General features: G+C 46.1%; 1 protein-coding gene across 1 annotated transcript in view; it reads right to left on the bottom strand.

Annotated features, from left to right (window-relative positions):
- Positions 1-16,848, bottom strand: part of LOC136623690 (period circadian protein homolog 2-like) — a 76,757-nt gene extending 59,909 nt beyond the window's left edge. Inside the window, exon 1 of the mRNA XM_066598198.1 lies at positions 16,748-16,848. The gene's annotated coding sequence lies outside the window, so the exon portion shown is untranslated. The remainder of the gene's footprint in view (positions 1-16,747) is intronic.
- Positions 16,849-17,544: the final 696 nt, after the last annotated feature.

The raw sequence follows: 17,544 nt of genomic DNA, 5'->3' as shown, positions 1-17,544 counted from the left end.
CCATTGTCTGCAATGAGTCAAATGGAATCCAAAAAGGTGTACGTTTTGGTCTCCGTCCGACATGGTTTGCTTGTTTCTATCCTCTTTTGGTGGCCACAATGGTGTAGTCCTCTCCGATCCAGCTGATGCCTATAAGACCAGACTGGAACCATCACAACTGTCAGCTACAAGATAATAAAAGTTACTTTTATGTACTAGCGATTTAAGGGCTCAAACACCTTATGGAATAGGGGGAGGGGACAGGGAGAGGTGTTTAATGCCAGCTTAGCAGAGTAATTCCACGCTCTTAAGCCACGTGTATTACCTGCTCTCTAAAATAGGTCAGTCACCAGGAAAGTGTGGAGCGCGCCGCTCGCTTTCTCCTTCCATGATAACAATGTCTTAGCATGTTTTTACCAAGAGTACACGTATGAGAGGGGAAGCATGGCAGAGGAGTACATATGAAAAGACCAATTTATAGCAGGTGATTTGTGGGAAGCGATACCTCCTTTATCTATTGCATGCAAAGTTCGCAAATCTTCCATCCTGATTGGTTCTGTATTTTGCTAACGGTTAATGTTACAGAAATATGAGCGCCCCTATAGGAAACTACTCTGTAAGTCAATGTCCAACCCACTAACAAGCCTGGAAACAAGCAGAGTTACCTCCAAAGGGATGAAACACCCATCTGTATATACCACAGTAGTAGGTAACACAGTATGTTAAGGTTGAAGAAAGACATATGTCCATACAGCTCAACCTATCCCCCCCCCAATGTTTATCCAATGTGATAGAAGCCAATTTTCCCCATTTAGGAAAAAAACTCCTTCCCGACTCCAATCTGGCAATCCAAATAATCCCTGAATCAATAACACTTCTGAAGTAATTAGTGATTATAGCATGGATAGGTCATCGGTTGTTGATCAGCTTAGGTCCACCGCTCTGTGATCAATAAATCTCAGCTCCCGAAGTTGGAACCAAAAGTGTAATAGAAGACTTGATTCCATTGAAATCAATGGGCGCTATACCTCCTAATCCTAAGAGCGGGCTCACACGAACGATTCAGATCCTGCAGTGGAATCCGGATGTGACCCCGGCCGGCAACCCTGTGTACCTGCTATTTCTACACTGTCCATCTAGTTCAGCCTGTTTCCACCCTCTCCTGTTGATCCAGAGGAAGGCAAAAAAAAAACCTATGAGGCAGAAGCCAATTAGCCCCCTTGAGGAAAAAAAAAATTCCTTCCTGACTCCGTTATTGGCTGAACTGGATGGACAGATGTCTTCTTTCGGCCCTACGTACTTATACATTCAGGTCACAGGACTGCTCAGAAGTTTGCTCTTCCAGACATATCGCACCTCTTTCAATTCCCAAGCACAGTGGAAAGTTTTCCGCTAGACCTTATTACATTGTGTCCTTGTACTGTGATGTCATCAACACATTCATGGGAATCAAAGGGACTGAATTGGTAAAACTGGGCCAGCTCTCCTTCCCGCTCACAGGACACACGGGGTAATAAATAACAGCAGCAGTACAGTAACAAACATGGAACAAGAAGCTTCACATTTCTGCATTCAGTCAACGTAATGCAATGTAATACCAGCATTAAAGTAATTAGAGCTGTAATAACAAACACAATGTGCAGGACACGAGTCCGGCATTATTATCCTAATCATCCTTCGTCATTAGCGTCAGCAGCATGTACAGAACTAAATGAGGAGAACTACTGAATGACAAATCAGTCCTCAATGATTTCCACAGACCGCACTCCCAATGGACACATATGGCTCTGTAAGTTTAAAGGGAGCCTGTCAACACCTATGGGCACTATCAACTAAGTGATGGCGCTCATAGGCTAGACTAAGTTTTCATACTCACCTGGCTTCCCGTTTCCGTGCAGTCACCCGTAAAAGTTGGACTCATCGGACTCATCTCTGCGTTCCTATAAAGAGCAGTGCGTGTGCAGATGAATTTTGCGTCCCATTTTCATGGGCACAACAAGGGCATGACGGTCATAGTGCAATTCCCATTTCAGACATTTGTGGCATATCCGCCTGATACACCATAAATGTCGAGTCGAGCTAAGTACTAGGGGGTAGACTCGGTACGGTCATGGGTTTGGGAGAACCCAGTTAGCAGTAAAAGTAGTCTCTAGTTTGACCCTCTAAATTATAACAGCACCCTTGGAAAATTACACCAGGAGAATGAGGATTTGGAGTAGGAACACTGCCTGAAGGACTTTAGGTCCAAAGACCAGATTAGGGACCTTCTTCCGCAATGCTCAACGGGACTTGCGGCTGCGGAAATCCTCACCAAACTCTGTTTGCCAATTTTAATACCGAATCGCTGGCAGAATTAAGCTATTTTCAATGCCGAAACCTCTGGATTTTAAGAGGTGTCTGCTCATTTGGCTCACGGGGTAAACACAACCCTAGTAGATTGGGCTCCGAAATAAGGAGAAGAAGGCTCTCTAAATGTATCGCCTGTCTTATCTACTTACTGATAGTGGCCTAGTTGTGCAGCCCTTAGTCTTTCCTTGGAGCTGCGCTAATAGACATTCTGAATGCCTCCATTCATTCAAGTGGCGTCTTGGTAATACAGAAGGCATCTTTTGATGTCTACGCAGTTTCCTCCCTAGGATCTTTTGGGTCATTATGAATAGAAGGGAGGATAATTTCCTGAGTTTTATGAAACTCAAAAACTTTAGCTACAAAAAAAGGAAGGGTCTGCATTACCATTCGATCATCAAAATCTTAGTATAATGGGGGTGAACCGAGGGAGCTTGGAATTCTCCCACTCTGAGGGCCATATGAGGGACGGCAACTTTACACAAAAACTCTAGATGTTCAAACAGAGGACATGATATGGCTGATAGAACTAAAACTCGGGTCCCAAGGTGGAACTGAAGGTGTAACAGGTTGTTCAAGCCTAACGTTTGGTTTACGTACATGAGCGTTTCTTTCCCGCTTATTATGCGCATATTTTTCACAAACCTTAATATGCCACTCACAGCTGCGGTTTTTAGTACGCATGTGAAAAACAAAGCACTTTGGTGCATAATATGTATCAATATAGGCTATGGGGATTTAACATATGCTGCAAATACGCATGTACATACATATTTACTGTATAAGGTTCTCATAAGACCTACTTGTATGGTGGGATTTCTCCAAAAGGGTGACAATGACTGGGTTCGAAAGACCCCCCTTCTCTTTAGGATGAACCCTATGGTTCCAAGCTATTCAATGAAGATTCATTAATCTTGGAGGTAGAACCGAGCCCTGGGATAGAAGATCGTTCCTGAGGGAATGGGTCCATGGCTAGTCTTCAGACATAGCCAGGTAAACCGTGGATCTTATTGGCCACAATGGCACAATAGAATTACAGATGGCTCCTCCTCCCTGACTTCATATGCAAAAGGCATATTGGCCGATTCCTTGAATTGATTGAGAAGGTGCGTCTCAAGGCTTTCATATGATCTGCTGTAGGCATTCCCCACTTCCTTGTGATCATGTGAAAAACTTCTGCACTTAATTCACCATTCCTTAAGTTTTTCGTTTTACTCTTCTGAGAAAATCTGAAGTTCTGTCGTTCTTCCTCCATCAGATGAATCACTAAGACTGATAAAAGGTTGTATTCTGCAAGATGAAAATCTCGTACCTTACACTTACCAAGGACCGAGTCCCTCCTTGTTAGCTTATATAACTCACTGCCATTGTATTGTCCGTGTAGAGCTTTACACTGTGTTTCTGGATTGATTGGGAGAAAACGTGGCAAACTACTGACAACTCTATGTAATTTGCTGACACCTATTCAGCATGGGGGTCTCAGAGACCCTGTAGATAGAGATGATCTGAATAGCCTTCCCACCCCCACGGACTTGCATCCGTAGTAATGCTTATGACTGGGGAGGTATCTCTAGAAACTTCTAGACTTTTTGATTCTGGACAGATTGGCAATCTAAAGACGTTTTTCTCCCGTCCCACCTCCGTTGTAGAGGTCTGACATAGAACTGAGCCCACTTCACTGCTGATATACACAAAATGAGAATATTCCACGTTGGCACTGCTTTCCCTAAGGGAAGATGAGTGGGAGAGAAATAAATGCGTCACCGGCTTTATTATTAAATCCTGTTTCATCGGAAGGAGAAAGGATTTCTGGAGAGTCCGGAAGGAGATCTAAGAAATATCTCTCTTTGAGGGGGAGAGGAAAGTCCTCTGAGCAAGTAGGGAATAGGAAGCATGTCCTTGGTCCTTATAAATGAAGGCATCTCTGTCAACAATTTTGTGAAATCTCTTAAAGCCTGGGAGACCACCGAGTGGGAGGACCCTCTATTGGAGGGGAACTACAGAGCTCTTGGGGGTTACTGCTACTCACAGGAACTTCTGAAGTGACCCACAGATCAAACAAAGAGTTGTCCTGGTTCTTCTCATAGAGTCCTCCAGTAGGATCTTATCAGCTGGACAGGTGTATCCACTTTTTATCTTCTCAGGTTTCCTGTCCAGCAGTGGGAGCTACCCTCATGGGGTGCTGTCATGAGTGAGGACTGCTAAAAATGCTGGAAATTCGCATACAGGTTTCCTGCACCCGCATAGGGGATATGTGACAAGTATAATGGATGAGCGGTTGGAAGTCACAAGGCTGTACTGGTAATTCCATCTCATATGGTGCATGAACTAGAATATGTATCGAAAACTCAAATCATCAAGAAACTTATTTCTCAGGATGAAACATTTATGAGACAAGTGAATATCTATAGTGACCATGCCCCCCAACAGGAAGATATTTCACAGTATAGCAATGTATATCTGCTAATAATATGTATATACTAGAGATGAGCGAACGCGTTCGTCCGAGCTTGATATTCGTGCGAATATTAGGGTGTTCGGGATGTTCGTTATTCGTAACGAACACCATGCGGTGTTCTGGTTACTTTCACTTCCTTCCCTGAGACGTTAGCGCGCTTTTCTGGCCAATTGAAAGACAGGGAAGGCATTACAACTTCCCCCTGTGACGTTCAAGCCCTATACCACCCCCCTGCAGTGAGTGGCTGGGGAGATCAGGTGTCCGCCTAATATAAAAGTCGGCCCCTCCTGCGGCTCGCCTCAGATGCGGTGTGAGTTAGATGAGGGACAGTGTTGTTTGTACCAGAGCTGCTGTAGGGAAAGAATTGGTAGTTAGTGTAGGCTTCAAGACCCCCCAAAGGTCCTTATTAGGGCCACTGATAGCTGTGTGTTGGCTGCTGTTAGCAGTGGCAAATTTTTTTTTCTCAAAATCGCCTCTGCAGACCGTTGCACCTGGCATTAGGGACAGAAGTGCTGCATAGGCAGGGAGAGTGTTAGGAGTGAGTGTAGCCTTCAAGAACCTCAACGGTCCTTTCTAGGGCCATATTTATCCGTGTGCAGTACTGTCCAGGCTGCTGTTAGCTGTGCTGCATTTTTTTTTGCTTCTCAAAATCGCCTCTGCAGACCATTGCACCCTCCATTGATACTGCAGGGAAAGAATTGTATAGGCAGGGCCACAACACAGTTATTATTCATAGAATATACGCAGTGCTGCCTTTTGGTGGAAAAAAACTGAAAACAAATCTATTTGTCCAGCCTCTGTCCGTCCTTACGGGCTGTGGACATGTGTGAGCTGCGTGAAAAACATTGCTAAATCATACGCACCCAGCTACGCTTAACTGCTGGCTTCGCCATTTGCTTTCCTTAATTGGGAAAAAAATACCTGCTCTGCCAGAGTTATAATAACTCTGCTACCCTCACGTTCTGTGACACATAAGCAGGGACACAGCACAGTTATTAAACTTAGAAAATTCATTCACTAGAGGCAGTGGGGCCTTTCGTTTTCCAAAAAGGGCAAAAATTATATTTGGCCTGCAGTCTTGCGCCAATTTATTTCCTGCCTGTGAAATCAAATCACTGGTAATACAGCATGCTGAGGGGTAGGGGTAGGCCTAGAGGACGTGGACGCGGCCGAGGACGCGGAGGGCCAAGTCAGGGTGTGGGCACAGCCCGAGCTCCTGATCCCGGTGTGTCGCAGCCGACTGCTGCGCGATTAGGAGAGAGGCACGTTTCTGGCGTCCCCACATTCATCGCCCAATTAATGGGTCCACGCGGGAGACGGTTATTAGAAAATGAGCAGTGTGAGCAGGTCCTGTCCTGGATGGCAGAAAGTGCTTCGAGCAACCTATCGTCTACCCGCAGTTCTGCGCCGTCCACTGCTGCCAATCCGAATCCTCTGTCTGCTGCTCCTCCTTCCTCCCAGCCTCCTCACTCCACTACAATGACACCTGCTCAGGAGCGGGAACACTCCCAGGAACTGTTCTCGGGCCCCTGCTTAGATTGGGCAGCAGCGGTTCCTCTCCCACCAGAGGAGTTTATCGTCACTGATGCCCAACCATTCGAAAGTTCCCGGGGTCCGAGGGAAGAGGCTGGGGACTTCCGCCAACTGTCTCAACAACTTTCTGTGGGTGAGGAGGACGATGACGATCAGACACAGTTGTCTTGCAGTGAGGTAGTAGTAAGGGCAGTAAGTCCAAGGGAGCAGCGCACAGAGGATTCGGAGGAAGAGCAGCAGGACGATGAGGTGACTGACCCCACCTGGTGTGCAACGCTTACTCAGGAGGACAGGTCTTCAGAGGGGGAGTCAAGGGCATCAGCAGGGCAGGTTGCAAGAGGCAGTGCAGTGGCCAGGGGTAGAGGCAGGGCCAGACCGAATAATCCACCAAGTGTTTCCCAAAGCGCCCCCTCGCGCCATGCCACCCTGCGGAGGCCGAGGTGCTCTAAGGTCTGGCAGTTTTTCACAGAGACGCCTGACGACCGACGAACAGTGGTGTGCAACCTTTGTCGCGCAAAGCTCAGCCGGGGAGCCAACACCAACAGCCTCACCACCACCACCATGCGCAGACATATGATGGCCAAGCACCCCGCAAGGTGGGACGAAGGCCGTTCACCGCCTCCGGTTTGCACCCCTGCCTCTCCCCCTGTGCCCCAACCTGCCACTGAGATGCAACCCCCCTCTCAGGACACAGGCACTACCGCCTCATGGCCTGCACCCACACCCTCATCTCCGCTGTCCTCGGCCCCATCCAGCAGTGTAGTTCAGCGCACCGTTCAGCCGTCGCTTGCGCAAGTGTTCGAGCGCAAGCGCAAGTACGCCGCCACGCACCCGCACGCTCAAACGTTAACCGTCCGCATAGCAAAATTCATCAGCCTTGAGATGCTGCCGTATAGGGTTGTGGAAACTGAGTCCTTCAAAAGTATCATGGAGGCGGCGGCCCCGCGCTACTCAGTTCCCAGTCGCCACTACTTTTCCCGATGTGCCGTCCCAGCCCTGCACGACCACGTCTCCCGCAACATTGTGCGCGCCCTCACCAACGCGGTTACTGCCACGGTCCACTTAACTACGGACACGTGGACAAGCACAGGCGGGCAGGGCCACTACATCTCCCTGACGGCACATTGGGTGAATTTAGTGGAGGCTGGGACAGAGTCAGAGCCTGGGACCGCTCACGTCCTACCCACCCCCAGAATTGCGGGCCCCAGCTCGGTGCTGGTATCTGCGGAGGTGTATGCTTCCTCCACTAAAGCACCCTCCTCCTCCTCCTCTGTCTCGCAATCAAGATGTGTTAGCAGCAGCATGTCGCCAGCAGTCGGTGTCGCGCGGTGTGGCAGCACAGCGGTGGGCAAGCGTCAGCAGGCCGTGCTGAAACTACTCAGCTTAGGAGATAAGAGGCACACGGCCCACGAACTGCTGCAGGGTCTGACACAGCAGACCGACCGCTGGCTTGCGCCGCTCAGCCTCCAACCGGGCATGGTCGTGTGTGACAACGGCCGTAACCTGGTGGCGGCTCTGCAGCTCGGCAGCCTCACGCACGTGCCATGCCTGGCCCATGTCTTTAATTTGGTGGTTCAGCGCTTTCTGAAAAGCTACCCACGCTTGTCAGACCTGCTCGTAAAGGCGCGGCGGCTCTGCGCACATTTCCGCAAGTCCCATACGGACGCTGCCACCCTGCGCACCCTGCAACATCACTTTAAGCTGCCAGTGCACCGACTGCTGTGCGACGTGCCCACACGGTGGAACTCTACGCTCCACATGTTGGCCAGGCTCTATGAACAACGTAGAGCTATAGTCGAATACCAACTCCAACATGGGCGGCGCAGTGGGAGTCAGCCTCCTCAATTCCTTTCAGAAGAGTGGGCCTGGTTGGCAGACATCTGCCATGTCCTTGGTAATTTTGAGGAGTCTACCCAGGTGGTGAGCGGCGATGCTACAATCATTAGCGTCACCATTCCTCTGCTATGCATCTTGAGAAATTCCCTGCAAACCATAAAGGCAGCTGCTTTGCGCTCGGAAATGGGGGCGGGGGAAGACAGTATGCCGCTGGATAGTCAGGGCACCCTCCTGTCTATTTCTCAGCGCGTACAGGAGGAGGAGGAGGAGCATGAGGAGGATGAGGAGGAGGGGGAAGAGACAGCTTGGGCCGCTGCTGACGGTACACCGGCTGATTGCCTGTCATCCTTTCAGCGTGTATGGCCTGAGGAGGAGGAGGAGGAGGATCCTGATAGTGATCTTCCTAGTGAAGACAGCCATGTGTTGCGTACAGGTACCCTGGCACACATGGCTGACTTCATGTTAGGATGCCTTTCTCGTGACCCTCGCGTTGCACGCATTCTGGCCACTACGGATTACTGGGTGTACACACTGCTCGATCCACGGTATAAGGAGAACCTGCCCACTCTGATTCCCGAAGAGGAAAGGGGTTCGAGAGTGTTGCTATACCACAGGACCCTTGCGGACAAGCTGATGGTAAAATTCCCAGCCGACAGCGCTAGTGGCAGAAGGCGCAGTACCGAGGGCAAGGTAGCAGGGGATGTGCGTAGATCGAGCAGCATGTACATCCCAGGTAGTGCAACAGTCTTTAAGGGCCTGGCCAGCTTTATGTCTCCCCACCAAGACTGTGTCACCGCTCCCCAGTCACGGCTGAGTCGGCGGGAGCACTGTAAAAGGATGGTGAGGGAGTACGTAGCGGATCGCACGACCATCCTTGGTGACGCCTCTGCCCCCTACAACTACTGGGTGTCGAAGCTGGACATGTGGCCTGAACTAGCGCTGTATGCCCTGGAGGTGCTTGCTTGTCCTGCGGCTAGCGTGTTGTCGGAGAGGGTGTTTAGTGCGGCTGGGGGAATCATCACAGATAAGCGTAGCCGCTTGTCAACCGACAGTGCCGACAGGCTAACACTCATCAAGATGAACAAAGGCTGGATTTCCCCAGACTTCTGTTCTCCACCAGCGGACAGCAGCGATACGTAAGCAATACGTAGGCTGCACCCGCGGATGGAAGCTACGTTCTCTCTCACCATCCAAAACGGGGACATTTCTGCTTCATCAATCTGTGTCTAATATTCCTCCTCCTCCTCCTGCTCCTCCTCCTGAAACCTCACGTAATCACGCTGAACGGGCAATTTTTCTTAGGGCCACAAGGCTCACTCAAATAATTTTTCAGAACAATTTTTAGATGTTTCAATGCGCTTAAAAGCATTGGAACTTTAACTTGAACCAATTTTTCGTTACACTGGGCTGCCTTCAGGCCTAGTTACCACTTAAGCCACATTAACCAAAGCGATTAATGGGTTTCACCTGCCCTCTTGGCTGGCCATGGCCAATTTTTGGGATGTACATTAGTACTGTTGATACAGCAATTTTTGTGGGCCCTCGCCTACAGTGTAATCAAATTAATTTTTAGGCCACCTGCATTACAGCTGACGTTACCTCAGCTGTGTTGGGCAATGCAATGGGATATTTTTATGTACCGCCGGTGGGTTCCAGGGAGCCACCCATGCTGTAGGTGCACACTGAGTTTTTAATACATCTGTACACTTCTAAAGAACCCGTCTGACTGGGGCATGCAGTGTGGGCCGAAGCCCACCTGTATTACGCACGACATTACTACCTCAGCTGTGTTGGGCAATGCAATGGGATATTTCTATGTACCGCCGGTGGCTTCCTGGCACCCACCCAGGCAGTGGGTCCACAGGGAGTTTAACCTACATGTGTCCACTTGTAAAGAACCCCAGTCTGACTGGGGCATGCAGTGTGGGCCGAAACCCACCTGCATTAACCCTTTCCAGTCCACTGTGTGACCTGTGAAGACATTAGGGTTTAAGGCTGTACAGCTCCGTTGTTGGTAGACGTCCGTCGGGGGTTCTCTTACTGTATATTGCCAGCCTCTCTGCTGTCGGAGCCTATCCTACGTGTCAGCTCATGCAGTACTGGCTTTAGCCAGCATATAGCGCCGTTGTATAACAGCAGAAAAAGAGTAAGCCCCCTAGGAAAACCATATACAAATTGGATTGGAAAGGGTTAAGCACAACATTACTACCTCAGCTGTGTTGGGCAATGCAATGGGATATTTCTATGTACCGCCGGTGGCTTCCTGGCACCCACCCATGCTGTAGGTGCACACGGAGTTTTTACTACATCTGTACACTTATAAAGAACCCCAGTCAGACTGGGGCATGCAGTGTGGGCCGAAGCCCACCTGCATTAAGCACGACATTACTACCTCAGCTGTGTTGGGCAATGCAATGGGATATTTCTGTGTACCGCCGGTGGGTTCCAGGGAGCCACCCATGCTGTGGGTCGACAGGGACTTCACAATAGGGAGTTGTACCTGCCTGTGTCTATGAATTAAAAAGCCCGGTCTGACTGGGGCATGCAGACACCTTGACAGAATGAATAGTGTGTGGCACATAGGTTCCCCATTGCTATGCCCACGTGTGCAGCTCCTGATGGCGGTGGCACAGGATTCTATTTCTCATTGCTTCTGTACAGCATTGTGGGCTATCGCTCCGCTACTTTTAAAGAGGGTCGCTGCCTAGCCGTGCCAACCTCTGCAGTGTGTGCCTGCGGTCCCTCGTCATGGCAGACGCAATTCTAAATAGACATGAGCGTGGTGTGGCATGAGGGCAGCTGAAGGCTGCGCAGGGACACTTTGGTGTGCGCTGTGGGGGGGGAGGGGGGGCGGTTGGGCAGCATGTAACCCAGGAGAAGTGTCAGTGGAGTGTCATGCAGGCAGTGATTGTGCTTTGTTGGAGGTAGTGTGGTGCTTAGCAAAGGTATGCCATGCTAATGAGGGCTTTTCAGAAGTAAAAGTTGTTGGGAGGGGGGGGGGCACTCTTGCCGGTATTGTGGCTTAATAGTGGGACCTGTGAACTTGAGAGGCAGCCCAACACGTAGCCCCTCGCCTGCCCTATCCGTCACTGTGTCATTCCCATCACTTTCTTGAATTGCCCAGATTTTCACACATGAAAACCTTAGCGAGCATCGGCGAAATACAAAAATGTTCTGGTCGCCCATTGACTTCAATGGGGTTCGTTGTTCGAAACGAACCCTCGAGCATCGCGGGAAGTTCGTTACGAATAACGAACACCCGAACATTTTGGTGTTCGCTCATCTCTAGTATATACGGCCTCTGAAATCAACAAGCATTGTGGTGCTGATTAGGGATAAATCTTAGCATGTCTTTGGCCAGCTTTACCGGCAACCATGCCGCCTAGTTAATAGGTTCTCATGAAGTTGGTGCCAATTTGTGCCCCACTGGGGATTCGAATTCATCTGAGTAAACAGCTATAATTATCTGCATCGTTCCAAATTACAAGTAGCAGCAAAGGCAGCAGGTGGGTCTGCATACAGTGGCAGTATTGTGAATGGGGAGCGTAGAGCAGCTACTCCATAAGGGTATGATCACACACGGTGGAAAACCTGCAACATTTTACAAGGGGGTCACAAGGAATGGCCGTCGGCTGAACAAGCATTTGGCCGGCCGATATAAACAATATATGCCAACTTAAAGAAGTTGTCCAGTTGTAAACTATTGATGGCTTATCAGCAGGATAGGTCATCAATAGTGGATTGACGGGGGTCTGTTGTCAGGGACCCCGCTAATCAGCTGTTCGGTGTGCTTGTGCACTGAGCTGATTTCTACAGGAAGCAGGCAGCTCCATTTTCACTACAGTGGCCACACTTGATATTGCAGGCCCAGCTCACATTGAAGTGAATGGGAACTTGGCTTGCAATACCAAGCCTGGCCACTGCAATGGGAACAGAGCTATCTGCTTCCTACAGAAATCAGCTCCATTGTATGAACACACTGACCCAAGACACAGCTAATCGGCAGAGGTCCCCTTGGGTGGCAGTTTGACCCAATATGCAATTCTCCATGGGAATGACAGGTCATTTACACTTGCGCCCAATCTACGGTCTAATGTCCAACCCTTAGCTTCATCCTCTGAACCAAACAATGAACATACCGAAAAAGCTAGAACCAGCATATGTTGGACCCCATTTACTATAATGGTTCCTTCCAACTTCCAGAACTGGATGAAATAGCACACCATGCTGTGCTATCTTGTCAAAATTTTGTGCCGAAGCCCCAACACGGACATGAAAAGGCCTTACTGACGACAATGCAAGGAAAACAAGGAATTCTCATCAAGCCGAGGGGATGTGGTTTACATCTAAGAGCAATATAACATTTTCCAAACTCAAGAGGAGTTGTACCAGAATTACAAGTTATCCCCCGTCCACGGGGATAACTTGCTGATCAGTGGGGGTCTCACCGCTGAGATCCCCACCAATTCTCAGAATGGGGGTCCTATGTCCCCTGTCCTCTTTACTGCAGCAAAGAAGAGACTACAGTCACACAAGTGCAGACGGTCCATTCACTTTCACTGGGACTGATGGAGATAGCGAGGCGGCAGGCGCATGGGTATGGGTATGGCCGCCAGCCCCATTGAAATGAATGGAGCACCCGCAGTGTTTGCTCTATTCAATGTGACATCACCGCTGGGTAGAAGCATCTAAAAAGTGATGAGAGCAGGTGAACGAGGGACTCCTGTTTTCAGGATCAGTGGGGTCTCATTGGTGAGACCCCCACCAATCACCAAGTTATTCCCTAGCCATAACTTGTAGCTACAACCCCTTTAAATATACCAATATTATATCCTGTACAATAAAACATGGCAACTAGAATAATAGTAGCAATAGTGGGTATACTGAAGTAACAGTAACAAAGAGCAGTAACACCAACAACCAAGGGCAATCATAGTACGATATAATACTAAAACATAATGGCACCAATAATAAAGGAACTAATAAGGAGAACACTAACAATAGTAATAAAAGTGGTAGTATAAGTAATACTAGCAGTAATAATAATAAATGACACCAAGTGAAGTAATAATGGTGACAATACCCTGAACAATAGCACTATTGCCATTATTACTAGATCTATTGTGATTCCTAATACTATTATTTTTACTCCTAGTACTACTGATATAACTACTGCTAGTACTATTATTATGTATGATGTCATTACATAGTAATTATTATTATTAATACTACTAACTCTATTTTTATTCCTAGTACTACTATTTTACAACTAGTACCAATGTTATTACTACTAGTACTATTGTTATGGTCATCAATTATGATTGTCATTTATTATTACTTTAGCACTACTAAAACTATTTATTCCTAGTACTATTATTCTTACTACTAGTATTGGTACTATTTCATCTTTATTACTCCACTTATTATTGATGTTATTAGTACTACTAGTACCATTATTATCCTTACTACTATTATTTTTATTACTAGTACCAATCGTATTACTAGTATTGATGACCATAACAATAGTACTAGCAGCAATGACATTGGTACTAGGACTACAATAATAGTACTATGAATTATAATAGCATTAGTAGTATTATCAATGATAGACAATAATATGTGAAGGAATGACGACAATAGCAATAATAGTAGTGATAATAATAATGCTACTAGTAATACTACTACTATACTAATACTAAAGAACAATAAGCACAAGTATGAGCGGCAGTAATAATAAATGTGATCAGTAAACAGAATAGTGAATGGTAATATACAATAAATGATAGTAATAAAACTAATACTACATAGCAATACAAGTGTAGCAAAAATGGTGATGATAGCAAGAATAGTCAAAATAACAAAGGCAGTAATAATGTAGCAGTGGGAATAATATAATAAATAGTAGTGGTAATGAGAGTTGGCAGTAGTACTAACAATACTGGCAGTACTAATAATACTGGCACTAGCACTACTAATGATACTGGCACTACTAATAATACTGGCACAGGTAGTACTAAGACTGGCACTAGCAGTACTAACAATACTGGCAGTACTAATGATACTGGCACTAGTAGCACTAATAACACTGGCACTACTAATAATACTGGCACTGGTAGTACTAAGACTGGCACTAGCAGTACTAACAATACTGGCAGTACTAATGATACTGGCACTAGCACTACTAATGATACTGGCACTACTAGTACTAATAACACTGGCACTACTAATAATACTGGCACTAGTAGTACTAATAACACTGGCACTACTAATAACACTGGCACTAGTAGTACTAATAATACTGGCACTACTAATAATACTGGCACTAGTAGTACTAATAACACTGGCACTACTAATAATACTGGCACTAGCACTACTAATAACACTGGCACTAATAATAATACTGGCACTAGTAGTACTAATAATACTGGCACTACTAATAATACTGGCACTGGTAGTACTAATAACACTGGCACTACTAATAACACTGGCAATAGTAATAACACTGCTACTAGCACTACTAATAACACTGGCACTAATAATAATACTGGCACTAGTAGTACTAATAATACTGGCACTACTAATAATACTGGCACTAGTAGTACTAATAACACTGGCACTACTAATAATACTGGCACTAGCACTACTAATAACACTGGCACTACTAATAACACTGGCACTAGTAGTACTAATAATACTGGCACTACTAATAATACTGGCACTAGTAGTACTAATAACACTGGCACTACTAATAATACTGGCACTAGCACTACTAATAACACTGGCACTAATAATAATACTGGCACTAGTAGTACTAATAATACTGGCACTACTAATAATACTGGCACTAGTAGTACTAATAATACTGGCACTACTAATAATACTGGCACTAGCACTACTAATAACACTGGCACTACTAATAATACTGGCACTAGTAGTACTAATAACACTGGCACTACTAATAATACTGGCACTAGCACTACTAATAACACTGGCACTAATAATAATACTGGCACTAGTAGTACTAATAATACTGGCACTACTAATAATACTGGCACTGGTAGTACTAATAACACTGGCACTACTAATAACACTGGCACTAGCACTACTAATAACACTGGCACTGGTAGTACTAATAACACTGGCACTAATAATAATACTGGCACTAGCACTACTAATAACACTGGCACTACTAATAATACTAGCACTAGTAGTACTAATAATACTGGCACTAGTAGTACTAATGATACTGGCAATAACACTACTAATGATACTGGCACTAGTAGTACTAATAACACTGGCACTACTAATAATACTGGCACTGGTAGTACTAAGACTGGCACTAGCAGTACTAACAATACTGGCAGTACTAATAACACTGGCACTAATAATAATACTGGCACTAGCACTACTAATAACACTGGCACTACTAATAATACTGGCACTAGCACTACTAATAACACTGGCACTAATAATAATACTGGCACTAGTAGTACTAATAACACTGGCACTACTAATAACACTGGCACTAGTAGTACTAATAATACTGGCACTACTAATAATACTGGCACTAGTAGTACTAATAACACTGGCACTACTAATAATACTGGCACTAGCACTACTAATAACACTGGCACTAATAATAATACTGGCACTAGTAGTACTAATAATACTGGCACTACTAATAATACTGGCACTAGTAGTACTAATAATACTGGCACTACTAATAATACTGGCACTAGTAGTACTAATAATACTGGCACTACTAATAATACTGGCACTAGCACTACTAATAATACTGGCACTACTAATAATACTGGCACTAGCACTACTAATAACACTGGCACTAGTAGTACTAATAACACTGGCACTACTAATAATACTGGCACTAGCACTACTAATAACACTGGCACTAATAATAATACTGGCACTAGTAGTACTAATAATACTGGCACTACTAATAATACTGGCACTGGTAGTACTAATAACACTGGCACTACTAATAACACTGGCACTACTAATAACACTGGCACTAGCACTACTAATAACACTGGCACTAATAATAATACTGGCACTAGTAGTACTAATAATACTGGCACTACTAATAATACTGGCACTGGTAGTACTAATAACACTGGCACTAATAATAATACTGGCACTAGTAGTACTAATAATACTGGCACTAGTAGTACTAATGATACTGGCAATAACACTACTAATGATACTGGCACTAGTAGTACTAATAACACTGGCACTACTAATAATACTGGCACTGGTAGTACTAAGACTGGCACTAGCAGTACTAACAATACTGGCAGTACTAATAACACTGGCACTAATAATAATACTGGCACTAGCACTACTAATAACACTGGCACTGGTAGTACTAAGACTGGCACTAGCAGTACTAATAAAACTGGCACTAGTAGTACTAATAATACTGGCACTAGCACTACTAATGATACTGGCACTAGCACTACTAATAACACTGGCACTACTAATAATACTGGCACTAGCAGTACTAATGATACTGGCACTAGCAGTACTGCCCCCCTCCCGATCACGGGATGCCAATCTACCGCTACCAGCTCCTCTTACCGTTTATCGTGCAGCGTCAATTCTTTTAATCACTGCTGCCCACCTCCGGTGCTTCCGGCCGGTGCCCACTCGGTGCCCGCTGCCCACTTCTGCCCTGACAGCACTGACACTTCGCTTCACATAGACCTCAACGTGATGTGAACACCATGCTCCACCCACAGCGCGCTCTCATTGGTCGTCTAACGCATAGTCCCTCCCCTTCTGGTTAGTAATTGGTTATCGGGTAGATGGACGGCTCTTCAGCGCTCATATCGGATAGTCTCCACCCGACTCTTCTCCTGATAGGGTAGAGATGACGTCCATCACCAAGGGAAGGCCGCTGATTGGTTGAGGGTGTGCTGTAGCTCATTGCATAAGATTCACGTGGAAACCCATGAGATAAAGCGAGTGTGATATGTTGTGGCCGGCGTGTGATAAGTCATCGCGGCTGCTGCTACCCTACAGTATAATGGAGATGCCTGAGGACCGGCTTGTATAATCATGTGACAGAGCATTCACCGAGCTGGGAATGTTCTAGAAGTGTCTCTCGTGAATGGAAATAAAGGTTAATAACAAACCTGCTGGTGTTTTCTAATTACTCGTCATTTATAAAACCTTTGCTTGCTGTCAATGAATAGAAGCATTTTTTTTTCTACTTGGGAAGATGAAAACATCTGCTGCTTGTACATATGTGTGTTGGTTCTCACATGTCGCATGTAATACGCCGCACGCAGCAAACATGCATGTAACGTGTATTTACTGTGTATTATTGTGCAGCAGACTACAATAATGGAGGGTAAGGGCTTAAGCAGACGGAC

This window comes from Eleutherodactylus coqui, chromosome 1, assembly GCF_035609145.1.
Source record: "Eleutherodactylus coqui strain aEleCoq1 chromosome 1, aEleCoq1.hap1, whole genome shotgun sequence".
NCBI lineage: Eukaryota > Metazoa > Chordata > Amphibia > Anura > Eleutherodactylidae > Eleutherodactylus > Eleutherodactylus coqui.
Note: the sequence above shows the minus strand (reverse complement) of the source record. Positions and strands in the feature narration are given on the sequence as shown.